Below are 13,297 nucleotides of genomic sequence, written 5' to 3'. Positions count from 1 at the left end.
TTGTGGCAAGAGAGGTAGTCTACATAAGCCCAACTACTTTCAGTTTCACATTTAATTTGTTTTGGATTGTTTAGGCAAATTTATTTATTTATTTATTTCATCATTGTTCTGTTCTGAATAAGATTAAAGTTAGAGGATTTGTTGTGGAGTGAGGGAAATAATGTCATAACCTTACGCTGTAGGCCTGTTTATTTCAGAATATAATAAAATTTGACTTATAGGCCTAGCCGCTGTGACCTGTCGGTTTAATTTTTCCTCTCAAAGACTTACAATTTACGTTAATGTGTTTTACCTTCTGCAAACAAAAATAGCCGCTTGACTCGGTTATATATTCTTACTGTCAGTTTACAAATTTACAATAGAATTTAGCTTTGCTTCCCAGATAGTAACAGAGTCTGGGCCAAATCTGGCTTACATTCCACACTTGTCTTTTATTCACAGTCTTGACTGCAAAAGTTTGTGATTTGTTTTTATTTTTGTATTTGTTATGTACTATAGATTCTGACAATTAAAAAAAACAGGCTCCTGTATTCATGAAATCAATCACTATCTTTGTTCAAACACGGCAGTAAATTAAAGTGCTGTTTTTGTGCGGTCTGTCATATTTTAGTAGCTATATACAACAAATCTACAGCGCTTCCATTTGGCTATTTTTTACGAAGCTGTCAACACTGTAAACTCTGACGACATGCAATCAGTTGACGAACACCCATTCATATATAGACTATGTTATTCAATAATATGTATACAATTATTTTATTTACAAATTTTGTGTTTTCCCTGTTTTATTCGTTTAATATTGTGAAACTGGTGCCATTGCTTTTTTTGTTTTTATTTTTTTCAAGAAAGAATTCAACCCCCCAAAATATGAGATAAATCCAGGCGTGTACATGATACAGATTTTTGTTGCCAAATTGGTTTGGAAGAGTGGTTAAATAAACAATTAAACTGAACGTGTATGCCTGTATGACTGACAATTTAATTGATCACTGAGAGAGCACTGACTTGGTATGATGTTGGTTCAATAGAAAAATGAAATTTTAAAAAATAGCTTAGATGTAGTGAACTACTTTTGCCATGATGCTGTAGCTTAGCTTGCTACATTACCCAAGGCTGTAGCTTTAGTGTAGTTAAGCTTCATTTAATGAAGAGTAACTGTTAGCTTAGCTCACTACATTTTCCAAGTAGCTTGCCCATCACTGGTCTTAAATAATTTTTGCAAACTTTGCACATTGGAACATTCTTCAGAAGCTCCTTAACTTCTTTCTTTAGAATTTCGTAAATCCAGCCCCTGATATTTACTGGCTAGATGTGCTTCACTAGATCTGTTTATCTCACAGAGTGTCTGCATCATAAGAATTGGATTTGATCTGGCACTGGCGGTCTGGAGGTCTGGGTGTGGGTGTTTACAGCAGCATGGGAACGATCTCATGGGGAGGAAGTGACGTGGAAACTCGGGAGCATTGTAAACCAAACCAGAATGACGGCAGGTATTCAGCTCAACGGCCCCCTCAAACTCCCCCTCGCAGACTTCCTCTACCAAACATACTGCGGCAGAACCAAAAATAAAATTCTGAACTTTTTACCCTCAACAACAAAAGCAGCGGCTGAAATTGATGGCTCATCACGACTGAGACCAACGCTGTTTACAAGCGTCAAATCAGAGGTGTTGCGGGATTTGCGACTTCAAAAACCAACATTGCTTTATTTAATTTGCAGCTCTCGATGCTTTCAGTGACTTCAAATGCAGAATAGAGATGCTAGTCTTCTCTAGACACTCATTTTGAAAGTAAACCTCATTGTGGGAATTGGCGGAAAAATTCTGACACATAATCAAAGGACAAACTTACATGATTCGAGCAACATGGTCAGGCCTAAAAAAGACCACAAACTTGCAAGTTTGCTACAACCAAACACGGACTGCACCTCTGTAATTTTGAGGATGGAGAAAAGTTGAGGTTTTTGGCTGAGGTCAGTGCTATATTTAAGCAATATGGCATGAGATATTCACCATATAGCAGAGCCTAGAGTGTCTTAAAGAGACAGTCCACCCAAAAATGTCATGATTTACTCACCCTCATGTCAAACCAAATCTTTTTAGAGGAACACAAAAGAAGATATTTTGACAACATTAGACCCCATTGACTTTCATCGTACGCTGTGTTCCACAGAAGTCGTACGGGTCCAACATGAGAGCCAGTAAATGATGACAATTTTCATTTTTGAAAATTTGAATACTACTTTATTAAACCAATTTAGTAATTTCTAGGTGGCAAACAGATGTTTTACCTCATAACTGGTGCTATATTGCATTTTAGCACCATTATTGACCAATCAGCATCTAGGAAGGCAACTATCATATTTATAGACGTACAAAAAAATGCTCTCAACTCCTGCTGTCAAGCTTTGCCAGTAACCGTCCTTCATCAGCTGGACTTCTGTAAGACCTCAGGAGGTCAAGAATGTCCATTTGTCCTATGAGAGACACCTGGCTTGGGATTCTTGCACTGTTTGAAACCTGTCAGTGTACAGATGTCATAACAACCCAGGCCGAAAAGATGGACAAACTGAAACCCAACGAAACGGCACTGATGGGAATAACTGGACAGTATTCCAGTGCCGTGTTACAGTGGTTGCAGTATCTGTTACCTCAGACCCGACAAGTCACATCTTAAATACTTTAACTAACCTCACACTAAACTATGAACACATGATCCACTAAAAATATCCCCAGACGCACGCGTCAAGGGGGGGTGTTCGCTGATTAACGCTATATACGGCCCACCGTACAAAGAGTTCTCTGTGCGAAAACCTCCTCACTGGAGGATGTAACGCAGTGAATTGAGCATTTTACACCAGTGACAAAGATAGATTACATGACGGGGGAAAAAAATCTGAAGTTTTTCGTGGCAAAATCAAGCTGTGCCGAAAAACTGCTTTGAGAGCAAGATCAGCAAAGCCACAGACCAGGAGAGCTTAGGTTTCATTTATGAGCTTTTCTAGGTTTAAAAAACCAGGTTGAATATGCAGAGTGCAAAAATAATGAACACACGCAATGGTTTTCTTCATTTACAACAAACTATTTTATTTTATTTTTTAGTTCTATTTTCTAGGTATATTTATAGGTATAATATATTTTATAAGTGGATTCAAATTTTAGTTTTATATTATATAATAAAATTAAAAAGTATATATTTACAAAAAATGGTAAGCAATAATACATGTACTTTTACTTTTTGTTAAAATATATTTTATATTTTAAAAGCATTGAATGTTTAATTTCGTCAAAATATTCATACATTTGCATCCGAAAACCTGGTGTTTCTATAATGACATTGAACTTTTTTCAAATATCTTCATTTGAGAGGTATAATCAGCGCAGCTGTTTTTTCAAGAACGATGATGGTGACATACTTTTGAGGTTTTGCTGCATTTCACTCAGTGGCTAATGAAGAAAACCAAGGAAAGTGCCATGGAGGTCTGACCAGCACTCAGACCACCCAGCGGGATAACCTACACAACTCATATACTGACTCCACTCGTCTCCATATATGCTGCTACTAGCTATTAACACCACAATTACAACTTCATCCCATCTAGACCTTTACGAAACTGCTGGCTTTTCCTTGAAACCGACAAACCGCCAAAGCTAGCTTTGAAATCATCAACAGGCCTCTAACATCTAAATCGATTATAGCTTTTTCAAATGATAAAAAAACATCAATGTTACGTTTACTTACAATATTTATTTATTTATTAACTATCAAGTGACGTGCACAGCTTGTGTGAATGAAAACACAGTGGCTGTTGTTGTCATGATTTATTGCTGTTAAGTTGCCATCATTCACCGTTAACTAATGCAATCACACGTCAGGTTTATAGTTTCCTGATGGCAATAAACAGTTGAAGTGTGTGCCATACTTTTGAGAGTCTCAGCGCATGGCATACGCTTCCTGTGTGTGTACAAGCATTTCAAGCTTCTCTGCATCAAAAATCATACATATTTGTTCGTTCTTTCAATAACGCCGCTCTTTCAATATTAACAATGTGCATACTAAAAAAACTCACACAAAAAGGCCACATAAAAGTTATTAAGCATAGGGAGGAGCACTAGGCTTTCCTGGATCACATTTTGCCCTTTGGTCATTATTATTGTACAAGCACCAGCGCAGAGTACACTTCTCTCGTCTACGCAGCTGGGAACCCCATCCTGGATATTCCAGGTTAACTGTAAAGCAATGCGTTTCAGTAAGCGCTGCCATATAAAATAACTTGTTTACAGTTCTCCAATTACCACAGCGTGGTATACATAAAGATGCTGAAAAGTTGCTAACCTAGAAGCACTCCAGACAAGACTTAAATTATTAAAACTTGAGGTTAACTGTAAAGCAATGCGTTTCAGTAAGCGCTGCCATATAAAATAACTTGTTTACAGTTCTCCAATTACCACAGCGTGGTATACATAAAGATGCTGAAAAGTTGCTAACCTAGAAGCACTCCAGACAAGACTTAAATTATTAAAACTTGATAAATAAAAATGACTAAAATAGTACAGCCAATGCATAACTCTGAGGGAAAAAAAAACATATTTGGATTTCTAAAAATAAAAATTAGTTGTTATACTGTTCCATACTACAGTAGTATATACTATTATTTTATATTATATGGCTTTCTAGTAAATTATGTGATTTAACTATTCTTATACTTGATTTACATTACTTGTAAATGATTCTATTCTATGATTTTCCATTATATTACTTAAACTATTACTTATAAAACCATTCTTTTTTAATACTATTACTATTCTAGTATATGTATACTATTCTATACTACACTAGTATATACTATTCTAATGCTTGTTAAACAATACTTTGCTATTCTATATATTTTAGTAACTAACATTACCTAAACTATACTTCACTAGAATTAAGTGTTAAACTGTTCTGTTTTATACTACTAACTATACTAGGGTATTGGATACTAACTAATCCTGCTATTCTATTAACCAGAAAGCTTCTAGCTGTGAGAGTTCAACTTACTTTGTAATGCATGAGTGTGTCAGGTCCAGAAAGCATGGATACGCGGGTGTTAATGGTCAGAGACGCACCGGTCCAGAACTCCTCACACGCTCTCCAAATCCAGAACCGCGTCAAAGCGCTTCATGTGCGCGTCAATGTGAGAATGATCGCTGAACTCCGCGTCTCTCATTGGTTTTGACACATGCAGCGATGGAAGCAAAAGCGTTTTCTTTAAATGACAGGAAAAAACAACTGAAGACGTCCAGAGTTATCCTGGGTGGATCAGCAGTGTTTGAGATCTCCTCTAGTTTACTGACACGATCCTCACGAGCGTCTGTTCGTCACACAGGAGAGAGAATCATTCTGTCTCCTCGCTCTCTCTTTGTAAAGGGGGCGGGTCTAACGCGTACAGTAACTCACACCCGGACGCGTGTGACGCGACGCGTCCTGGTAGAACCAAAGCGTCAGTCGCGTAGCGTCTAAAATAATTGCACTCAGGAGTTCATATCGGTTTTCATTGTGTCCAGTTATTTGAAGGGAAACTTACTGTACTTACCAATTTCTTTGACTATCTTTTATATTTATTTATTTTCTTCATCTGATTTAATTTACAAAGTCAATTAAATAAATAGATGTTAAATATTATGATATAATATTCAATAATGACCAATACTCTTATTGCTATGGCCTATTAATATATTTATATAATCATTTTATATAATTACTATTTATTTATTTTATACTTTTATTAAACTGCATAATACATCTAACTGTAACATTAAACGTATAATGTTTTTTAAATGTCTAATTATTACAATTGTTAAGTAGGCCTACATAATTTAAATATCTAACGAAATATATCGTTATATATATATATATATATATATATATATATATATATATATATATATATATATATGTGTGTGTGTGTGTGTGTGTGTGTGTGTGTGTGTGTGTGTGTGTACCTGGTATTCATCACGTTGTGGGGACCAAATGTCCCCACAAGGATAGGAATACCAGTAGATTTTGACCTTGTGGGGACATTTCTCAGGTCCCCATGAGGAAACAGGCTTATAAATCATGCACAATGAGTTTTTTTGATGAAGTAAAAGTATGCACAATCTCCTGTGAGGGCTAGGTTTAGGTGTAGGGTAGGTGTAGGGCGATAGAAAGTACGGTTTGTACAGTATAAAAACCATTACGCCTATGGAATGTCCCCATAAAACATGTAAACCCAACATGTGTGTGTGTGTGTGTGTGTGTGTGTGTGTGTGTGTGTGTGTGTGTGTGTGTGTGTGTGTGTGTGTGTGTGTGTGTGTGTGTGTGTGTGTGAGAAAAACAACAAAAATGTAATAAAAAAAACCTTACCAATCACTTGCTCATAACCTTCTGTTTCAACTTCACTATCTTCTCCCTCTGAATCCTCACTGTTTTTGTGTCTCCATCAAATAATTTTTTAGGCTTTCAGGTTCTTCGTTTGGCACCTAGAAAAATGAAATATTCATCAAATTATATAAATTACTTATTAGGCTAGGGAACAATCATTGAACATCAGAAATACACATGAGTGAAGTTTAGAGACTGGCGGCAGTGACATGCGTCTCTGTGACTCCTTGGCGCACACTAGCGGCGGGTTGGAGTATTACACCTTGATCCAGTCTTGCCACACATCCTTGCAATAACCATGACAGCTCGATGAGAGGGGCTTGTGTATTTGTTCACTCAGCTGAGACAGAGTCCGTTAAAGTTTTTTTAAAGTTTATCTCGATAACTGCGCATTAGGGAGGGAGCGGAAACAGAATTTAACCACTCCTGTCTTGTCCAAGAAAAGCTATGTGCATGTTTTAATAGACACAGAACACTGACAAGCCTTTACCTTTCCAACACTTTTCCTGGCAGGCCGCTAATGCTGACGCTCACAAAGGAACATTGGCACTCTGAGGGGGGCATGTTTTTCATTGAACAATTTCCCCGAGAGCTGCCAACTGCGGGTAAGGGTAAAACCTCCATGCGAAGTTTAGCAATACTTCTTTGAGGGTAATCTTAAGTGCCTGTGAAGCTTTGGCTATTAGCTATTAGGATTTTGCAATTGTTTGTGTTTTCTAAGTCAGCATACACACTTTAGCTAAATTCGGTTGTCAGTCCTGTTCTGCACACACTCCTGACAACCACATTCTACATTCAGGTAATAACCGCATTTACACAAACCACACTTAGTGTGTACAGAACCGAAGTGAACAACTAGTTTTTAATGACTTATTTAAAAGCATATCATAGTTGCTTGCAGTGCAAGAAATCACAGGAACGAGGTAAGTTAAGGTTGCCAGATCTTGCAATAAAAAACAGCAAACAAGAACAAGCCAATAATCAACTTAATTCCAAACGCATTAGGTTGGAGATAAGTAAAATATCGCAACCTGCATCTGCCTACTTTATTAACTTTATAAACGGGATTGAGCCCAAACAACAAGCCCAAACCCTGCTGAAAAAAACAGCTAATACCAGCCTAGGCTGGTTTTAGCTGTTTTTTTTCACCAGGGAAGATATGTAATATCCGTTGCTTAGTAGAAGTGGACATGGCAACACTTAAAAACGCATTCTACAACCTTCCAACCATAAACAAAACATGACGGCGGTTTAGGTAAAATCGCCTAACGTAACACGTTACTTTGGTTAAAAATAGCGGATACTATTCAGTAAAACATTGCTATTGATGTCAGTCATGGTAATTTTTAGAATGAGTTCTTTTCTGTAACAAAACTGTAAACTGAAACTGAGATTCACTCCGTATAAAGGCTTTGCGCTTACATTACGGTGTGGTCAGTTACCCGGATGAATGGCCATATTGGAGATACATGGATGTAAACAGCAGCATTGATTGCACGGTTAATGTACTACTGAATAGGTTGCTAATTTATGCTGTGTAAACCACGGGAAAAAACGTGTGGAAGCTGCTAAATCATATAGAGAAGGACTTGGCAAGCAGGAAAGTTAATAGGTGGTAAAGATATGTATGAGCATTATTATTAAGATATTAGCCTAATATTTAATCTACCTGACCGGAAATAATAAGAACAAACACAAATGTTGTCAAAATTCTTTCCCTGGAAATCCTGGTCTAGTTTAGCCAACCACAAATGACTTTTGTTCCTCGGACAGTTTTTTGCACTTTTCTCCTTGATTTGTTAGGCTTTTGGCAGTCTATAGTAGGCTACTCTAAATGTTTTTCCCGGTCTGACCAGCAGCACTTTCATTTGCCGCCAATATGGCCGATTGATGACGGGTCGCAAAAATTTAAATGTGGTGTTCTTCTTGAAACTAAAATCCACATATTTCCATGAATGCTTTATAAAATTCATAATATCAAAATGAAAATGAGTAACTCTGCAGAGATGCAAACACAGTATACTTGCTGTCATAAAATGCATTACAGAGAGAAAGAGACAGCTAGTTCCCCAGTCAAAAGATAAAATAAACATTCGGTCTTGAAGCACAATTCAAGTTCTGTTTTAAAGCAAATACCAGGCTTGCATTAAAAAGACAAATATTTTACCTCCAACTCCTTTTTGGACAAAATGAATATTTTTGAGGGTGTCTTTCTGTATTAATTGACTAGCAGAATGACATGAGGTTGAGTAAATATTGACCGCATTTTTCTTTTCACTAGAATTATTCATTAAATACTAAGTTTCCTGTCATATATTCAAGTTATTTTGCTCAATTTTGCGCTGCTAAATTATTTAATGCAATCCCAGAGGACTTCAAGCTATACGTGTCTAACCTATTCACAGAGGGCTTATGCAGTTGTTTGCATGTTTTGCTCATGGCAAGACACCTGTAATTCACAACATATAAGCCTTAATACAGAAAACATGATTTCCATTGTTGTACTTCACACTCTGGTTTCACTGGTTTTCAAATCGTGCCGCATTATGTGGCTCACCTGACAAGTTCTTAGGCATTAGTGTCTGTAAACCTGCCTTAAAGGCATGTCAAAACTGAGTTGTGTTACATAACCTGATATCTATGCTTACAGGTATGTCTTTTAAAAATATATATCTCATATTACTCTACATTATGCCCAAAATGTTACATTAGATTTATGATGTTGCATAAAACCTATGCACAAAAGCATAAATACAGAATCAAATCAAATTGCAAATTGAGACTCCATGCACCTTCTCTGAAATGGTGTATAAAACAGGACAAAATAAGAAAAAAGTATTTTTTTACTATAGAAATTATATAATAAATATTTTTTTTAATTAATCAGAAAAAGTGCAAATTATGCACACACACATATATGTATATAATTTACGTTTAATTGAATGATGCATTTTACTTTATATTACTTAGATTAGCAAACTCTTTCATTCAACATTTTTTAAACAAGTACGTAAATAAAATAGAATATTCTATTAAAATAACCAAGCTGAATACACAAACTCATGCGGTAAAAACTAAGCACGGTGCAGCGGAACATGCAAATCTTGCTGCATTGACGTTCAACATCCAAAGTGGGTCAGTTTGCGCTTCCTCCTCGAACACGTTCAGCTTTTCTAGAGCATCAACCATCGGGACAGCCAGAGAGTCTAAACTGTATAAACACTGGCGCAAACACTCACACTCGATACATAAGGATAGCATTATCGCGGCGTCTTGTTTTGAAACCGAAGCTGTAAGAGGAGAAGGCTGCAGTGGTTGTGGGCAGGAATCGGTGGTTTTGTGGGCACCTCAAATGCCCTTGATGTGCCTTTCATTATCTCAAACACTCTTGATGGATACCCTACAGCTGTGGCCTTTATAGAGAAAGAAACATGAGGATCTAGCGCTGGCAAATAGCATTCGCTTGGGGCGATGTGCACCCTTATTTAATCCTAATTTTAACACAATTTTATCTTTTCGTTTCAATATTATGTACACTTGTACTAAACACTATGGAGGTCAAAAGTTTACATACATCTTGAAAAATCTGAAAAATGTTAATTATTTTACCAAAATAAGAGGGATCATACAAAATGCATGTTAATTTTTATTTAGTACTTATCTGAATAAGATATTTCACTTAAACTACCTGCTGTTCTTCAATAAATTCCTTCAGGTCCCAAAAATTCTTTGGTTTTTCAGCATTTTTGTGTATTTGGACCCTTTCCAACAATGACCGTATGATTTTTGAGATCCATCTTTTCACACTGAGGACAAATGAGGGACTCATATGCAACTATTACAGAAGGTTCAAACGCTCACTGATGCTTTGGAAGGAAATACGATGCATTAAGAGCCAGGGGGTGAAAACTTTTGAACAGAACGAAGATGTGTACATTTTTTCTTATTTTGTCTAAATATCTTTTTTTTTTCCATTTAGTACTGCCCTTCAGAAGCTACAGAAGATACATGTTTTCCAAAAGACAAAATAATATCCATTTACCCAGAACTTTAAATTCAAAAAGTTTTCACCCCCCAGCTCTTAATGCATTGTCTTCTTCTGAAGCATCAGTGAGCATTTGAACCTTCTGTAATAGTTGCATAGGAGTCATTTTTATTAAATCAACTATTATTTTCTCTATATGCAAACCTATTTTATGTGAAATATCTTATTCAGGTCAGTACTAAATAAAAAATAACATACATTTTTGTATGATCCCTCCTATGTTGTTAAAATAATTAACCTTTTGCAGATACCATTTCAGTTTTTCAACTTAATTTAATGCTTCATTCAATGTTTCTTGCCATTTGTAATTTTGTGAAATTTACTAGTGATTTTTTTAGTGTGCACACTTAGTAATCCACCATTTTAACACATTTGTTTTTTTTATTTATTCCAATATTAAGTACACTGGCACCAAATACAAATCCTTAACCTAATTTGGTGTGTTCAAAACCTTTAAAAATTGCTTTTAAATCTCTTATAAATAAAAACATTGAATCGAAGATTCCATAATGATATAGAATGTATTATCACCAAATCTTGAATTCAATATTTTTGTCAGATTGTTTTCTTTCAGTTAGCACAGGTTTGTAAATTTCTTTGGAACTGGTTGATCATTGGCCTCATTGATCTAAAAAAAAATGTTGATAATTCTGGCAATGTTTATTTAAAAACTAAGGTGCATAAGCACAGATCAATGAGTCCAACGATCAATCAGTTCAAAAACTAAATACAAAACCTGTGCTAATTGAAAGAAAACAAATTGATAAAAAGATTGGCACCAATATTTGGTAATAATATACTGCAGCATAATCAGATATTTACAAGCTATTTTTAGTAGGTAGTTATTTTTGACTGGGAATACCACAAGTGGAACCAATCATGGGTAGTTACCGATTACATCAGATTCCAAAAATACAAGTATATGTAAATAAATTATATTACATTTTAAAATACCCCTATTTAGACAATATATACAATTTATTAATTGATTACATCTTATGGTCACATGACATGCAGGTAAACAGGTATAATATTTTATATTTTTTATTACATGTTTTATTTTGATTGCTGTCATTTTAAAAAGATGTATTTTAATTTTAAATGTATTATTTAATTAATAACACAAACCCCCTGCAGTTCCTTCACAAATGCCAGTTTGTTAAACCCTCATGTAATATGATGTTTAATGCACTTCATGTTGTTCCTAACAACAAATGGAGTATATATTTTTTTCTCTTTGTATTTTTATATCATTACAGTACAAGATTATCGTATTTAAATCAATGTGATAACCGAGTTAGGTCAAAAGTAATCTAAAAGTAATCTGATTAGATTACCTGAAATGTAATTTGGAATCGGTAATGGACTACAATTTGTAAGTAATCTGGCCATCAATTTTGGGAAGTTTTCAGTCAGTAGTTAAATGGGAAAAAGAAAATCCTCCATAACATGTGGGTTAAACATATAGCGGCTTGATAAAGTCCTCAAACTATCCGACAAAGAAAGCGACATTCACGTCGAAGCTTTTTTTGTCATAAAAGGAGCCGTAAACAAGCTTGACACAATATTAGTCGACGGCGATCCTCTCCCGCATTCATCTCCTAGACAAACATATCTATTTACGAAGGCAAACCGTGTCCCGAAAAAAAGCCCACCTCTCTAAATTTGTATCTTTCTATTTCTATTCTCAGGTCCGCATTCCCTAAACGAGACGTGTTGAAACACAGTGTCACGCTAGCACACACACTTTATTGACCACAAACATGTCATTTTTTCGCCAACATTAAGCAATTGTTCAATTTGGAGGCTTTTTGCTCACTCACCAGTCCGATTAACGTTCTTCTCCAGGAAGGTCAACCCTACAGCACCTGCTGTGGGCCAGTCGTGGTAAAAAAGATTGTTAATATGTCAAAAAGTTCAAAGAAAATCAAGCCAGACCAGCTGGCTTTGAAGAGAAACCCAAAATTGGGTTGCGTTTAGTTCAGATCTCGATCCACAGTGAAGGAGAGATGGCATCCTAGCCCCAACCGCACCCAACAAGGACATAACACACTCACACACACACAAGCACATAGACACTTGCGTACGGCCTGCACCGTATGCGTGACGGTTCAGCGCGAGCGTCTGGCAGAGCCCCTCTCACCTGCTGCCGTCAGTCTCGTGTATATTTAGATGAAAGTATCACTGACATGCAGGCCTCTGTTGGCCTTGGCACAAGTGCCCAGGATTATTGCCCCTTACAGAAAGATATTGCAGCTTTTCATGCAGATTAATTTAATTTAGATGAAATTCAATTTGTATTTGACAGGACAAGAGCATACTGTTCTTGGGGAAGCAACATCTCTGTAGCCAAAGAGGTAAATCACACAGAAGTGTAATTTTAGTATCGTTGACATACAGCACTATTATAGTTTTAGTTTTTGAAACTAAAACTATAATACATATTTTTTTATTCTAGTTTTAGTTTAAATTATTTTGTTTTCGTCAGTTGTACTATTTGAAAAAAATATTGTTAGTTTTAGTTATTTTAGTGCTTAACTGAGAAATGTTGCAACTAGCTGAAATAAAAAAAACATGTCTAGGCCCAATTTCATCCACAAACATAAAAGAAGGAAAAAAAAAATATTTTATTTTAGTAATCTTTTTGTTTGTTTGTTTTGTTTTATTGTGACAATATTTTCAGGACAGGTGTCTAAATTTATTAAGTTTTAGCTATTAGTTTTAGTTTCAGTTTTTTTTTTAGTTTTAGTTATTTTAGTACTTAAAAAATAGAAAATGAGAAATTTTATATATATGTATTTTTTATATTTTATTTCAGTAAATTTTTATTTTATTTAATAACCCTGTT

At 35.6% G+C, this 13,297-nt stretch overlaps 1 protein-coding gene across 3 annotated transcripts in view; it reads right to left on the bottom strand.

The window, feature by feature from the left end:
- Positions 1 to 12,474, bottom strand: part of mef2ca (myocyte enhancer factor 2ca) — a 60,562-nt gene extending 48,088 nt beyond the window's left edge. For 2 of the 3 annotated variants that reach the window (XM_073829408.1, XM_073829409.1), the window contains exons 1-2: positions 12,273 to 12,473; positions 6,387 to 6,502 (exon numbers count right to left, since the gene is read on the bottom strand). The gene's annotated coding sequence lies outside the window, so the exon portion shown is untranslated. Of the gene's footprint in view, positions 1 to 6,386; positions 6,503 to 12,272 lie in introns of all 3 variants that reach the window. The other variant, XM_073829407.1, reaches the window with a different exon arrangement.
- Positions 12,475 to 13,297: the final 823 nt, after the last annotated feature.

Source organism: Garra rufa, chromosome 23, assembly GCF_049309525.1.
Source record: "Garra rufa chromosome 23, GarRuf1.0, whole genome shotgun sequence".
Classification (NCBI taxonomy): domain Eukaryota; kingdom Metazoa; phylum Chordata; class Actinopteri; order Cypriniformes; family Cyprinidae; genus Garra; species Garra rufa.
Note: the sequence above shows the minus strand (reverse complement) of the source record. Positions and strands in the feature narration are given on the sequence as shown.